The sequence below is a fragment of the Dasypus novemcinctus genome, chromosome 1, assembly GCF_030445035.2.
Source record: "Dasypus novemcinctus isolate mDasNov1 chromosome 1, mDasNov1.1.hap2, whole genome shotgun sequence".
Taxonomy (NCBI): domain Eukaryota; kingdom Metazoa; phylum Chordata; class Mammalia; order Cingulata; family Dasypodidae; genus Dasypus; species Dasypus novemcinctus.
In genome coordinates, this window is record NC_080673.1 from 209,233,948 (window position 1) to 209,250,083 (window position 16,136).

Sequence of the window (16,136 nt, forward strand, 5' to 3'; positions counted from 1 at the left end):
TCATTTTTTCATTTCTTTGATATCCCAATTTATTTTTCCTTTATTTAATTTTTCTACATTTCTATGTATTCTATATCTAATTTTTAAACCCATCACTATATTCCATTTTACCAGATATGTGGTTGGCATTTGGGTTGGTGTATACTCAGGAGACCTGAATCTCTGAACTGTCCATGTGATGGCCAGGCCCTAGGCCTCAGCAGACTTGCAGCTTCTACCCTCTGGTTTCTTGGACTTACCCTAGCCAACTAACAGGGAGGTGAAGAGGGTCAACCACCACACCAGGGAGCCAAGAGTGCCTACAGCTGCAAGTAGGAGAATTGCATCCATCATCCATGTGGAATCTAAATCCCCTCTTGATGTAGAGGGGGACTAGACACAGCCATCCCAGGTCCACAATATGGAAGAATAGAGTATGGATTAGAGTGGACTTACTGGTGTTCTGCTGGGGAAATACTGTGATTAGTAAGGGAAGAAACTATAGTAGTGATGTGGAGAGGGTGGCCATGGTGGCTGCTGATGGTCGGGAGAGGGAAGAAGAGATATGGTGTGGGGGCATTTTCAGGATTTGGAGTTGTCCTAGGTGGTGCTGCAGGGACGGATGCTGGACGTTGTGTGTCCTGTCGTGGCCCACTGGGTGGACTGGGGGAGAGCGTGGACTAGAATATGGACGACTGTCCACATGGTGCAGCGGTGCTCCAGAATGTATTCGCTGGGTGCAGTGGATGTGCCACAATGATGGAAAAATTTGTTGATGTAGAAGGGGTGGCGTGGAGTATATGGGGACCTCATATTGTTTTAATGTAACATTTAAAAGAAAATAAAGAAAAACAAAAACCAAAAAAAATTAATTTGACAAGATGGTTAATAGAATGCAAAATTTCCTAGAAATTACTGTATATTTACATTTACAAAAATTAACAATGAAAAACAACTGATAATATTTCTGTGGCTAAATAGCAAATGAATAAAAAATGTACTTTAAATAATCATGTAAGCCAAGGAGAGATACTTATTTGTTTTTCAAGCAAATGTTAAAGGTCCTTAATTCAGAGCAAAAAGATACAATAAAGGAATAAACTTATTATTTGGGGTAAAAAAAAAAAAAAAAAAGACTAGCACAACTTACACACCAAACCCAGAAAAGGTCAGAATCAACAGGAAAATTACAAACCAGTCTCACTGATGAACATAAATGCAAAAATCCTAAACAAAAGTTAATCTCATCCAACAATATAGGAATTCTTGACCAAAGTATTTTTATTCCAGGAATGGGGGTACAATTTAGCATGAAAAAAGAAACTGAAGCAATTTATGTCCTTAACAGACATAAGGAGGCAACCATGGGATGTTCCCAATAGAAACAAAAAGCTATTTGAGAACCTCTGTTACCTGGTCACGATAAAGGAAACTCTTGTCCTCATGGATTCCCTAAAGGAGAGCCACGGCGGTGCACAGGCGCGAGCCGCGGGGGGAGGCCCTGCCCCGGCGCCAGCAGCAGCCCAGGCGCCGCCGCGGACGGCCACGAGCCCCGTCCTGCGACTGCGGTGCTCGCGGCACACAGAGCCCCCTGATGCCCGGCCTCCGGGACGCCGCCAAGAGCCGAGTCCCGGGGGACGAGCCCTCACGGGAGCTCAGCTGGAGCGCAGGGAGAACACCCTCCGCGCGGGCGAGGGAGAGGCCGGCGGCGCGCACCCGGCCAGGCTGGCCGGGGCCCAGGGCCGCTCGTCAACCCAGCTTCTGGGAACCCACGCGTTTAGGTCGTCTGTGCCCGCGGCAGACTGGAGTGGTTTCGATTGTGCGTGACCCGCAAAGCCTCACGCATTCACTCTGTGGCTCTTTACTGGGCCAAGTCCTGATCTAGACGAAAACGGGGACTCCTGGAGGAGCCTACAGGAGGGAACCGACGCGCTTCCACCTCAACCCGCCACCTTCCCCAGCACACCAGGGCGCACGGCCTGCACCAGACCCCACCCCACGGGCAGCCAGGGTCCTCTCCACCCCGGGCCTCGGCCCACCCCACCCCGCCTCCCCTCTGGCGCGCTCAGGACGCTGCCCTCTGCAGTCCCCACGCTTCCCACATTCCCACCACCACTCTTCAGCCAACAACCTCACGTTCAGGACTCGAAGCAGATGCAGAAGGCACTGGAGAGGGGCCTTTCACCAGGAAGAAAGGGCTGGAAATCACAGGACAAGCAGCGAGAAGATCTCTACCCGCCCTCACTGCCCCCCACCTCCCTCACCTGTGCCCACAGCCCCCCATCACCTTCCCCCACCTGTACCTACAGCACCCCCTCTACACCCTCCCCGCGCACAGTTACCCCTCTACTTCCCCCTCCCCTGTGCCCACAGCCCCTGCTCCATGTCCCCCCACCTGTGCCCTCACCCACTGCCCCCTTTCCTGGTGGGTGAACTGTCCTCCTGCCCCCAGGCTCTGGCCTGCCCATCTCGCAGTGAGGCTGCCCTTTCCTCCTCCCAGGGCCCCTCCTGGGCCTCCACACCTGCCCCTGCCTCCCCTGCCCGGCCAAGCCTGCTGGACTCTCAACCCTGACCACCCCTCCCTGGCCCCTGCGGCCCTGAGTGGCCTCACTCTGCTCTCCCCTCCTCTCTCCCCGCTTCTGTGAGCTCCACCGACTACTGAGCTGTGCTCTGACCCTGTCCCTGCAACGCTGAGGACAAACTGGGTGGCTGACGAAGGTCCTAAAGTACGGCGAGCACGCTGCAGGCGTCGATGACTAGGCCTAGTTCCTTTGTGGCAGGCGTGAGTTCCTAAGTGCAAGCAGGACGACGGAGAGTTTGGCTTAGTCTGTTCTCTTTTACTGGGCAAGGCTCACATGCTTCAGAACTTTGTGCCTTCTTATTAGAAAGGAGCAGGACTCCCAGGAGGGAAGTTTAACGTTTTGTTGGCTACTACGTGGGCCTCCATCTACCCAGAAAGCATGCTTATGGCAACAAAGACACATGAGAGCCTAGAGAAGGATGCTTCAGGTGCAATAAACCAGAATTTTAAATGGGGAGTGGATGTGGCTCCAGCAGTTGAGCACCCACCTCCCACACGGGAGGTCCTGCGTTCCCTTTCCAGTGCCCCCTGAAAAACAAAAACAAACAACAAGCAAAACAAACTGAAAAAAACCAACCACTGATGTGGCTCAGTGGTTGAGCGCAGATTCCTATATATAAAGTCTCAGGTTCAATCCCCAGCTCCTGGTGTCTCAAAAAAAAAAAAAAAAAAAATTAAAGGCGATACAAAGTGGCTAAATGCCACTGACTACATACTGGCTCCCAGATTAACTTTCTGACTCTACCAAGATATATAATTAGAATTTTAAAATCAAGAATATTTTGATTTATGGTGCTTTTCAAGATAAACCTTATACCTAATGTAGCAGTTTGGTATAGTTATGAATTCCAAAACTAGATATTGGACTATGTTTTTAAACTGGTCTGTATCTGGGCGTGATTAAATTATAATTAGGGCTTTGAGACCCCGCCCCTTCTGGGGACTCACAGATAAGAGGCAGCAAAGGACAGAGTTGGGGGTTGTGATGTTGGAGTTTTGATTTGGAGTTTGATGCTAAGGCCTTAAGCTGGAGCCCGGGAGATAAGCACACAGAGGAAAGAGAAGCAAGCCCCAAGGAGAGAGGAACCCTGAGCCCAGAGAGAAGCAAGACGCTGGAAAGGAGGAACCCAGGAAGCCTGAGCCCAAGAAGGAGCAAGTCCTGGGAAGAGAAGAACCCTGAGCCCAGAGAGGAGCAAGACCCAGGAAGGAGGAACCCAGGAAGCCGGAACCCTCGCAGCTGTGGGCAGCCACCTCCTTCAGCACGCCGGAATACCCCTGGGGAGGGAAGTAACTATGCTTCACCGCCTGGTATCTGTAAGCTCCTACCCCAAATAAACACCCTGCATAAAAGCCAGCAGGCTTCTGGTATTTTCCATCAGCACCCCTTTGGCTGACTAATACACCTTGTTTTAAAATAAATTTTATAAACACAAGAATAATTCCCAACCAAAGACCGCGGAAGCACAAAGTCGAGGCGTGCCTCAGGGGGCGCGCAGAGGCGCCCGCCCAGCACCTCCCAGCACAGGCCGGCTCCCAGGCCCCTGCACCCGGCGTCCCCTCAGGGAGCGGCCCCCCGCTGACCTTCCCCTCCCCCGGCCTCACAGCAGCCCCAGCGCAGGAGCAGGGGGCCCCCAGCGCAGGAGCAGGGGGCCCCCAGCGCAGGAGCAGGGGGCCCCCAGCGCAGGAGCAGGGGGCCCCCAGCAGACGCTTCCTCCTCCGCGCCCCGTGTCCCTCCGCGCCCCGTGTCCCTCCGCGCCCCGTGTCCTTCCGTGTCAACACGCGCAGCCCGGGCGGAAGGGCCCCACCCCGGGCATCCCCAGCCCCATTCTGGCCAGAGACCGCCCCCCACACCTCTCGGGCCCCCCAGGCTGCAGCGCTGCGCCCCCTCCCCGCAGCCCCTGCACGCCCACCCGCCAGGGGCACCCGCGCCTTCTTCCCGGGGCGCTCACGGAGCAGGCGCCCGCCTCCCCGCCCTGCCCCATCTCCCCGCCCTCCGCCGCCCGGGGCCTGGGGCCCAGCAAACAGCACAACGCGCCCCCGGCCCCCCGCACCTCCTTCCTCTGCACGTCAACGCGCGGAGAGGCACGCCCACCGCCCCCTCCGCAGCACCTGACCCTGCTGCCCTTCAGCGCGCTCCTCCAAAGCCCACGGCTGTCCGCTCCCTGTCCCCGGCTTCCACCCCCGGGCCCCTGCCCGCCCGCGCTGCCCGCCCGCAGCCGCCTCCAGGCTCCTGCCCACTCCCGGGCCGCGGCCCAGCCCTGCTCCCGCCCTGCTCTGACCACCGCGGACGGCCGGCTCTCCCCCCCCAGGCCGCCTGCAGCCCGGGCCAAGAGCCCCCTCCCACCACACGCCCTCACACGCACCGTTCCTTCAGGTGGGACACGTGGCTTCGCTTTCCCTTTTATTTTATGAAAGTAACATACAGGGGAGCAGATGCAGCTCAGGCGGCAAGCACCTGCTTCCCATGTGTGAGGTCCTGGGTTCAATCCCTGTACCTCCAAAAAAAAAGCAATATGCAAATGTATTAAATATGGTTGGGAAAATAATGACATTAAAGAAAAAAATCTACAATTCTAATCACCCAAAAACAGCTCCTGTCCTTATACCCCGGCATATTCCCTCAGCCGCTCTGTAAGGCTCATACTGGGGGATGTACTTAAATATTTCTACGAGGTAGGGAAATGATGTCGCCTTTACAAAGCGTTGCCGCCATCCCCACATCGGCCCACAGGCCTCCTCCTTGGCCCGCAGCAGGGGTCTCCTGTGGCCTGGTGAGCACCTGCTGCCTGCACCGCCACGCCCCGGGGACGCCGCGTAAGGCTCATGCCCCTCCGGCTGCCGCCAGCATCCGCTCAGCGCCCCCAGCCTCGCGTGGGCTCCTTTCTGGGTGAGCGCTAAGAGCCAGGCCCGCCCCTGCACCCCGCAGGCCTGCCTGAGGCCCCCCACAGCCCCCACAGCCCCCACAGCCCCCACAGGCCCCACAGCCCCCCACAGCCCCCCACAGGGCCCCACAGCCCCCCACAGGCCCCCACAGGGCCCCACAGCCCCCCACAGGGCCCCACAGCCCCTCACAGCCCCCCACAGGGCCCCACAGCCCCCACAGGGCCCCACAGCCCCCACAGCCCCCACAGCCCCCACAGGCCCCACAGCCCCCCACAGGGCCCCACAGCCCCCCACAGCACCTCACAGCCCCCCACAGGGCCCCACAGCCCCCCACAGCACCTCACAGCCCCCCACAGGCCCCACAGCCCCCCACAGCACCTCACAGCCCCCCACAGGTCCCACAGCCCCCCACAGCCCCCACAGCCCCCACAGGCCCCACAGCCCCCCACAGGGCCCCACAGCCCCCCACAGCACCTCACAGCCCCCCACAGGGCCCCACAGCCCCCCACAGCACCTCACAGCCCCCCACAGGCCCCACAGCCCCCCACAGGGCCCCACAGCCCCCCACAGCACCTCACAGCCCCCACAGGTCCCACAGCCCCCCACAGCCCCCACAGCCCCCACAGGCCCCACAGCCCCCCACAGCGCCTCACAGCCCCCCACAGGCCCCACAGCCCCCCACAGGGCCCCACAGCCCCCCACAGCACCTCACACCCCCACAGCCCCCCACAGGGCCCCACAGCCCCCCACAGGTCCCACAGCCCCCCAAAGCCCCCACAGCCCCCACAGGCCCCACAGCCCCCCACAGCGCCTCACAGCCCCCCACAGGTCCCACAGCCCCCCACAGGTCCCACAGCCCCTCACAGCCCCTCACACCCCCACAGCCCCCCACAGCCCCCCACAGGGCCCCACAGCCCCCCACAGGTCCCACAGCCCCCCAAAGCCCCCACAGCCCCCACAGGCCCCACAGCCCCCACAGGCCCCACAGCCCCCCACAGGCCCCACAGCCCCCACAGGCCCCACAGCCCCCCACAGCCCCCCACAGCACCTCACAGCCCCCCACAGGTCCCACAGCCCCCACAGCCCCCACAGCCCCCACAGCCCCTCACAGCCCCCCACAGCCCCCACAGCCCCCACAGCCCCTCACAGCCCCTCACACCCCCACAGCCCCCCACAGCCCCCCACAGGGCCCCACAGCCCCCCACAGGTCCCACAGCCCCTCACAGCCCCCCACGGCCTCTCACAGCCCCCCACGGCCCCCACAGCCCCCCACAGGCCCCACAGCCCCTCACAGGCCCCTACAGTCTTTCACAGCCCCCACAGGCCCCACAGCCCCCCACAGCCCCTCACAGGCCCCCACAGCCCCCTCACAGCCCCTCACACCCCCACAGCCCCCCACAGCCCCTCACAGCCCCCCACAGCCCCTCACAGCCCCCCACAGCCCCCACAGCCCCCCACAGCACCTCACAGGCCCCACAGCCCCCACAGCCCCTCACAGCCCCCCACAGCCCCCTACAGCCCCCCACAGCCCCCTACAGCTCCTCACAGCCCCCCACAGCCCCCCACAGCCCCCCACAGCCCCCACAGCCCCTCACAGCCCCCCACAGCCCCCCACAGGCCCCCACAGTCCCCACAGCCCCCTACAGCCCCTCACAGCCCCCCACAGGTCCCACAGACCCCCACAGCCCCCACAGCCCCCCACAGCACCTCACAGGCCCCTCACAGGCCCCCACAGCCCCCACAGGCCCCACAGCCCCTCACACCCCCACAGCCCCTCACAGCCCCCTCACAGCCCCTCACAGGCCCCACAGCCCCTCACAGCCTCTCACAGCCCCCCACAGCCCCCCACAGGGCCCCACAGCCCCCCACAGGTCCACAGCCCCTCACAGCCCCCCACGGCCTCTCACAGCCCCCCACGGCCCCCACAGCCCCCCACAGGCCCCACAGCCCCTCACAGGCCCCTACAGTCTTTCACAGCCCCCCACAGCCCCTCACAGCCCCTCACAGGCCCCCACAGCCCCCTCACAGCCCCTCACACCCCCACAGCCCCCCACAGCCCCTCACAGCCCCCCACAGGTCCCACAGACCCCCACAGCCCCCACAGCCCCCCACAGCACCTCACAGGCCCCACAGCCCCCACAGGGCCCCACAGCCCCCCACAGCCCCCTACAGCCCCCCACAGCCCCCTACAGCTCCTCACAGCCCCCCACAGCCCCCCACAGCCCCCCACAGCCCCCACAGCCCCTCACAGCCCCCCACAGCCCCCCACAGCCCCCCACAGGGCCCCACAGCCCCCCACAGGGCCTCACAGCCCCCCACAGGTCCCACAGCCCCCCACAGCCCGCTGCTCCCCAGGAGCATGCCTGTAACGAGAGGGCCATCAACTCCGCCCCCCATCACAAAAGCCCCCAATGCAGGAGGCATTCTTTTTCAGCTGTATTTTTTTAGAATCTTAGTTTTCTTTCCTTTCCTTTCACTTTGTTGCTACAACGGGCTCTGTCCACTCCTGGTCGCCGCGTGCTAGAGGGCTGCGCGGTGGTGGCTTACAGCTGCCTCCTGCAGAAGCCTGGGTGCCGGGCACCCCCGGGCAGCTGGCTCCCGAGGCTCCCGGTCGTGCTCGAGGGAGAAGAGGCACTGCCCGGCCCTGCCGCCAGCCCGCGGGGAGGGCCCGTGGTCCAGAAGGGCCTCGGCTCCCAGGGCGGCCCGCACCTCCCGGGGAAGGCACAGCTGCCTCGCGCCTGCGCCTCCTGGAGCCGCTCCCCACCCTCGGGCTGCTTCTTCCTGAGCTCGTGCAAGAAGTGGTCCTTGCTCCCAGCGCCACGGCGGGTCTGCCGGCGGCGTAACTCTGACAGAGCTGGAGCTCTCCACAAGTGGCGTCGGCTGGTCGCTGAGGCAGGTGGCTGCCACTCGACAGGCAGCTGAGGGGCTCGAGGCTGAGGGGACCGGCACCGGGACCGCTCCACTGTGGGGGCTAGAGGCCCGCGGGACCACCAGGCACCTTGTTTTCTATTTATTTTTGAGTTAGATTTGCTAAGTTATATTTTCCTACAAAAGAGCGTGTCAAATTTATTGGCATGAAGTTGTCCATAACATCCAGTGACTTTTATTAAGCAGCTCCAGAGACCTCCAACAAAGGTCAGCGCGTAACGTGGCGTCATCCTTACAGCTGAGACCCATGCCCCTTTGTAGTTCCTCTCGTGCTGCTGCCCCCAACCCGTCACCACAGCTACGTCCACACTGTCCAGAACCTTCCGTAAGTGGAACCACATGGCGTATGCTCTTTTTCTTCTTGCTCTTTCACTCAGCAGAACTATTTTGAGGTCGATCAACATGGCTGCACACGTTCATTCTTCTTCACTGCCGAGTAGTGGTCAACTGCACGACCTGCTCATCCAGTCCTCAGCTGGTGGCAAAAAGTGGCGCGAGTCCGCGCCTGGGTGGCAGCTGGGGGGCAGCCGCTCCAGGCCTGCCCAGGCGCTTTCCCTTGGCTGCCGGGCCCTGCCAACACCTCCCATCTCGTCCCCTGCACATCTGCTCTCGGTCAAGTCCTGCCCAGTCCCCCTCCCACCCTGTCCTGGCCTGTCTGTCCCCAGCCTCCTCGTGGACAACAGGCCCGGGATACCTTCTCCACCTCAAGTCTGAGTAGCGTTTCAGGGAGGGCTCCGCCGCCCTGCCCTGCCCTGCGCTGCAGGCTGGGGCCGTCCTCTGGCTGCCTGGTGCTGCCCGCTCACACCAGGGCCAGGTCCCGGGTCTCCCCTGGAGTTGCCTCTCCAAGCCCAAACTCCAGGCGAGCAGCTCCTGGGACGACGTCCTCACAGCCTCTGCCTCTTAAGGCTGCTGGTTTGGAGCTGTGTGCACCCCAGAAAAGCCAGCTCTTAGCCCTGTGCCATTCCTGCGGGTGTGACCCACTCTAAGCAGGCTCACAACCCCGAGGAGGCTGCTTCAGTTAGGGCGTGGCCCACCTGCGGTCGCAGTCCCCGCACGGGAGTCCTTCAAACACTGGGCGAATACAGAGAAAAAGCAGGGCAGCAAGCTCCAAGCAAGGAGACCCAGAGGAGCAGACCAGCAGGGGCCGCCCGAGCCTGGCCCACGGCAGAGGACCCAGATGGCCGGCAGCCGGCCCTCAGAAGAAGGCATCACCTTGACGGGCATTATTTGGGCATTTTCCCAGCCTCAGAAGCGTGAGCAAATAAACCCCCATTGTTCAAGCAAACCATTTCATGGTACCTGCTTGAAGCAGCCCAGGAAACTGAAACATCAAGTGACACACACGGGTGCTCAGTGAGCAGCTGGAGCTGCCGGGGGACAGGCAGGGCGTGCCTCTCCCGCCTCTGGACACCCACCCGCAGAGAGCGCCCAGAGGCTCGCCTGCCTGTGGCCGTGACTACAGAAGGCCTTTTGCTTTGTTTCTGCAGAGGGAGGACCAGTGCCCTCGGGTCACACCTGCGCCACTGTCTGAGTCGCTGCTCGGCAAGCACGCCCACCTGTCACCGACCTGTTGCCGCCCCACCTCTCCCCACCTCTCCCCACACCGCCCCTGCTCCTCCCGCGCTCCTGCTTCCTCAGGGCACTCTCTCAGCCTCACAGGGCCCATCCTGGGGAGTCTGAGAGGAGGCTGGGGACTCAGAGCTGACGCAAGAGGGATAAGGCCCTTGGGAACCTCGAGGGTGCGACTGTAGAGTGTGAATTGGGGCACGGGGAAGGGGAAGGCGCAGTAGGGAGAATTCTACCCCCACAAGTTCACAGTCTTCTCACCACCATCAATCAAACACTAACCTAAGTCCTGTTGAAAAGGGATTTCTGCAGATGTGAGGAGGGTCCCAAACCAACTGGCCCTAAAACAGCTTATCCAGGGGGGCAGAGATTCAGGCTCCGGCTGGCCTGGGAAAGCAAGCATGCATGCTGGAGGTGCCCTGGGGCTGTCTGTTGGCAGCCCCAAGAAAACGGGACTTCAGTCCTACTTCCTAAGTAAGTAGAGTCTACCAGCAACTAGAGGGCGTGGAAGAAAACCCCGACTCCCAAGGGGGCCTGGGCCAACCCCTGGTTTCAGCCTCTGGACCTGAGAGAGGCCCTGGCCGTGCTGGGCTTGGCCTCCTGATCTCAGGGCTGTGAGCTAACCAAGGGCCACGGCCCAAACCACTAAGCATGTGGCACTTTGCTACACAGCAATGGGGAATTAACACAACAGCATTTAGAGAAACAGAAGCAACTAACAGAAAAAGAGCCACTTTTCCAAGTATCTGAAATACAGAGTGGCCAAGGAATCTGGAAGCTCTGTATAAGGCAACTATTCTCCCAATTTTGGAGACAAGAAACTGGTGCAGAAGCATGTGGCTGAGGCTGGGTCTGGGGCTCCTCTTCTGACTTCTAACGCCCACCCTCTCCCCAGGCTAGAGAAGACAAGCTGATTCAGCCATGCTAGTACCCCCAGCCCCAAGATACTGTACGCCACCCACTACTCTACGGGAAGAACACGCTAACCAACAGCACAAGTCTCACTGAAGTTCACAACTTCAGACTCCTTCTACTCTCAACCTTTGGAAAAGTCCAGTAAAACTAAAAAAGTAGAGTAGAGCCCGACTCGCTCTTGTGTAACTAGTTGTGAGAAACAGGACCAAATACCAGGGGAGCTGTGTCAGAAGTGGAAGTGATGCTGAACTCCGCATGATCAGGGTGCAGTCTCCGTGCTGCGTTTTGCCCCGTGACTGCTCCCCATGGCGCGGCGCCTGAGGTGGGCAGTGCCTCCGCAGGGTCCACACTGCTCATGGGGACGAGGGAGGGCCGCACGCCTGGCGAACTGGACCCAGCCTCCACCCACCTTCCTCAGTGGTGGAGGACATGAAAGGAAAAGCCAGACAATTCACAACACGCCAAGTGGGCTGGAGAAGCCAGCGCTGTGGGGCGGTGGGCACCTGAGGCTGCAGTGCTCAGGAGGCGTGGCACCGACACAGGGGCGTGACTGGTGAGGACAAGGAGGAAAGGCTGCGGAAGGTGTTCCTGAGACAATGCACAGCGGTTAGCTGACACTGAAACAGCTGCCGGCTTCCTCCGGTGTGATGAGGCCTTGTGCACACAGAGGCTGCCCACAAGCTCGGAGTCGCCACAGGGCCACGTGCCGCCACGTCCACAGCACTCAGGCAAATGTGGCAGAACATAAACGTGGAGCTAGGAGGGCATAATGGTGTTTGCTGTCATTTTCTTCAGTTTCGCTGTATTATGACTTTTTTCCCTAATAAAAATTTGGGTGAAAAAGTAAAGCAAAACACTTGAAATAAAGAGGAGTGACTGCTCCTTCCCGCTCCTCCCATCCTGGCTGTGACAGGCCCTGCGCCTCCATTTTCCCGTCTGGCAATCGGGATAACAAACAATCCCCGGCCAGCTAAGGACCAGCATGGTAACGCAGGCAGGTCCTCAGAACCGGCCCCGTGAAAGGGGCTCTGTAAGGATGGGCTTGGTCGCCAACGAGCGCCTGCTGAGCACCCGGCAGGGCCGGCCTGCGCAGGCCCCTCAGGTGCAGCAGGAGGCTCCGAGCAGGTCTGGGAAGCTTCCCACGCCTGGCATGCTTCTCACTAAACAGCTGGCAAGGGCGACATGGCAAGGTCCAGCAAGTACCAGTGTACTTGCAAAAGCATCCAAATAATCTCCACTCTCTTAATTCCCCTAAATATCAGAGGTGCTCCCCAAGAAAACCAATCAACCGAACAGCATGGAGTTTAGGTACTTGTCGACTGGCTCGTGCTTGACCTCAGTCTTCTCTCATTGCCTGCTAGTTTTCACTGTTGTTCTTTTGTCATTTTGGCTTTCATATAATTCAGCTCTGTAGGGAGAAAAGTGGTAGCTCAGAAAAGAGTGTTTTTATTATTTTTAAAGACTGCACCTTTTTTAAAATTTAAAGATAAAATATTAACTTGGAGAACTGAAGAATAATAATTCGATCTTTTGAAGGACAATGAATTGTGCAGCATTTTTGCTGTATTACCAACAAAAATCACAAGTGTAGTAAGAAGGAAACAAAAGGAAACTGTCCCTAAACCTCAACATCTTCCAATAGTAAAAGAAAAATCATTTTCTCAGCTTTAATTCCAACTCTGACAAAGTCAACCAAGTAAGGCTCCAAACGAATAACAAATCCTGCCATTTGACAGATAAAGAGCAACTGCAAAGACCAAAAAAAAAAAAAAAGCCTTGCTTTACCAAAGCAAACAACCCCAATAAGTGATTCATTCCCTGGCAGAGGCCCCAGGCAGACCCCGAAGTGCAGCCTGGGCAGGTCTGGAGAGCAGTGGTGGGAGGAGACGCAGCCCTCCCCAGGCGCTGCAGGGCTCCCATCTTACGCGATATCTGCAAAGGACACGAGGACCAAGGTGCCAGTGAAACTATTCTCTAAACTGCTTACACAGGTCAGTGTGCCGTCTCTGGGGCACAGCCACAGGCAGGACCCCGTGATCAGGCGCGGTGCCCTGGGAGCCCCGCTTCCCTGCCCCGCACCTCCACACACGACGGGCAGCCTGCAGGCTCGGACACCACAAATTCGTTCCTGGGACACGCTTCCGTTCGCGTGTAGCACAGGCCTCCCTCGAGCTGCTGTCCATGAGGCACGATTTCCATCTCTGGCAAGGCGCTAGAGGAGGCAGCGCCGTTCAAGAGATGCTTCTCAGGGACAGGCGTAGTAGTGGTCGAAACCTGACAAACCCTGGCGAAACCCCAGAATGCCTCCAGGGTTAGGGCGGCTTGCACTGAGGGACGCACTTACAGCCACAGCCAGAGCAGGCCTGGGGCCAGCCTGGCGGCGGCTCCTCCCCAGCTCCACTTTCATGTGAGACCATAAGCAGGTGACCACTGCCCTGCCTGCCCCGGAAATGGCGAGGTGATAAATGGCTGTTGTTTGAAAACCATGAGGTTTGGGGTAATTGGTTATATACAGATAGGTAAATAATACAACCACCCAACAATATATCTTTAAAATGAGAAAAAAAAAATTAAGATTAATTAAACTTGAATGCCTAGTTTTCCAAAAATTTCCCAAAGCAAATTAAAAAAATAAAAACAGTAAAACATCAAAGGACAAATTAGAAGAAGTATGGTTATATTTGGCTAATAAAAGTTTCTCAGCTGTACTATTTAGGGGACCATTTTGGTTTAGATTTGGTACTATGAAATGTTAAACTGAAAATCTAAAATGGATTTTCCTCTAAATAAGACATGAAGTATGACCAGTTCACTGTCTCTCTTTGAAGTCCATACAGCCTGGAGTTTCACACTTGCTTTTTCCTAGTGCTCAACTTCTGGATAAGTGCAATCCCAACCCGCTGCTTTTCCAAAACTCTCCCACCTTCCACCACTCATGCACGCATTCGGTCACTCACATGCGCTCTGCTCTCTGACCCCACCAGCCAGCCTGCCCTCCTGGGTGTCTCCCTAGCACCTCTGACATGTCCCTCCACACTCCAAGTCCCTCTACACTCTGGAGCACTTCCAAATCCAAAAGCAGCAGGCACCACTAGCTATGCATACTTCGTGAAACACAGAAACTGCATGCTCTTTATTCCTTATCACTTCCAAATAAAAGGAAAACCTTGAAAGTTCTGGATGAAAGGCTTCCGAGAAACTCGCAAAACCCTCCATACCCACCCACGTGACACACAACCTTGTGCAAGCCAACTTTCCCTCGTGGGGCCTACAGCCCCCAAACCTTCCAGGAACCCACACTCGTCATGCTCCCGGAACCGTCGGATTTGGGACACCACCACTGGGAGGAGGAGGGGCAGGAGGGGCTGAAGGTGCCCGGCACTGGCCACAGGGTGAAGGCAAGGAAATGACAGCGACCCCGGGAGGGGGCTAAGAGCACAGGGTAAGGGGCAGCTTCCTGAGCTTGGGCACTGGGCACAGTGCTGGCCTGGTTCAGGAGCACCCTGGACACAAGTCTCTGGAACCAGGAGGTCAGGCCTCAACCTTGCCTCACCCCTGCACCCCAGGCCCAGCTGAGGCTGAACCTGAAGGGCTCAAGGGCTGTGAGGCCCAGCGGCTCATGACGTCGGGGGACACAAGGTCTTGTGGACAGGACAGAGGTTGGGACCTGTGGGGCTCAGGTGACCGAGATCGCAGCTGGGCAGGGGGCTGGGCAGACGGAGTGCCTCTGGGTCCTTTCCAGGGCCCCACCCTGGACTGGGGTCCCAGCTAGATGCGCCTCGGTGGCCTGCTAAGGCCCAGCTTTCTCTGGGGAACAGCCTTGATGTCCTACCTCTCCTCGGAGGTGTGGACCTGAGAGCCTCGCCGTCCTCAAGGGCCAGTCCCAGGGTCCCAGCACAGCCGTCCCACTCTGAGGAATCCCAGTCCTCCCTGGGAGGTCTGTCCCAAGGCCCTGACCTTCCCATGGGTCTGTCCTGGGTCTGCTTCTTCTCAGTGACCAGCCCCGGGGTCCCGGCCCTTCCTCAGTGGTCAGGCCTGGGGTCCCAGCCCTTCCTCAGTGGACAGGACCGGGAACCGGCCCCCGTGAGTGACCAGCGCCGGGGTCCGGCCCTTCCTCCGTGACCAGCCCTGGGGACGGCCCTCCCTGCTCCTGCCCGGGCCTGGGGCCTGCCGAACAGTGTCAGGTTCCGCGACCCAGGCCGACGAGGGGCGCACGGGCGAGGGGTTCGGAACCTCTGGGCTCGGGCGGGCCGAGGCCGCGGCCTGGGGAGCGGGCGCCGCGGGCCAGGCCGGGCGGGGGCGCGGACTCACCGACCTGCGGTCTCCGGGCTGCGGGCGAGCGGGACACACGCGAGGGCCGAGCCGAGAGGGGTACAGGGGGCGCCGCTCGCTCCGGGTGCCCCCCAAGAGAAGGAGGAAAAAGCCCGTCCGGAGTTTAAAACAAAGAGGCGGAAATGCCCGAGCGGAGCCGAGCGCCGAGTCGGGGGCGCCGCGCTTGGAGCATGCGCATTGAGCAGCTCTGCTCCCACCCGGAGGCCTGGACCAGGGCGATTCCCGGGGCGGGGCCTGGGGGCGGGGCCACCCCTTCAGAGGGCGTGGTCAGAGTGAGTTGGGCTGGGCGGGACCTGAGGACGCACCTAACCCGGCTCAAGGAGCCGGGAGAGACGGAAGGCGGCTGCGGCTGCGAGGGGCGTGGCCAGGGGAGCGCGAAGGGGTGTGACTGAAAGGTGTGCGGGGAGCAGAGGGGCGGGGCTTGGGGCGTGGTCAGAGAACCTGCTGGGCTCCACAGACCCAGCCGCGGTGGTTCATGGGGCTTGGAGGGGACGCCAGGAGGCTGCAGCGGTGCCGGCGGGGCCGGGGGCGGGCCGGGGGCGGGGCCCGGCCTGCAGCGCTCTGCAGGGGGCGCCGTGGAGGCGCGGGGCTGGTCGCGCGAGGGGCGGGGTGGGGAGCTTGTGAACGTGCGCTGCCAACAGCTGCCTTTCTCCTGTAACCCCCGGCCCCCATCGCTCAAGTCCGCCCCAGCCCTTTCCTCTCGTGCCCACTCTCAGTCCTTCAGCAAACGCACTGGGTGGGGTGGGGGGCCAGGTCCCCCAGCTCTGTGGCACCAGAGCAACAGCCTCCAAACTGGTCCCCCCTCCTTTCCTTGGTCCCCCAATCCTGTTTTCAACCATGGCACTAGTCAAGTCCTCCTCTGCTCAGAGTCTTACAGCGACCTCGCTTAGAGCAAAACGGGGTGGGGGTTCAGGGGGCATAAGGAGCCCTAAAGAGGATTGACATTGTCTTG

The 16,136-nt window shown here is 59.8% G+C and overlaps 1 protein-coding gene across 8 annotated transcripts in view; it reads right to left on the bottom strand.

The window, feature by feature from the left end:
• Window positions 1-15,775, bottom strand: part of PCGF3 (polycomb group ring finger 3) — an 83,251-nt gene extending 67,476 nt beyond the window's left edge. For 4 of the 8 annotated variants that reach the window (XM_071217782.1, XM_071217765.1, XM_071217760.1 and 1 more), the window contains exon 1: window positions 15,168-15,383. The gene's annotated coding sequence lies outside the window, so the exon portion shown is untranslated. Of the gene's footprint in view, window positions 1-15,163 lie in introns of all 8 variants that reach the window. The other 4 variants (XM_058301968.2, XM_071217770.1, XM_071217775.1 and 1 more) reach the window with 4 other exon arrangements.
• Between the last annotated feature and the right edge of the window lie 361 nt (window positions 15,776-16,136).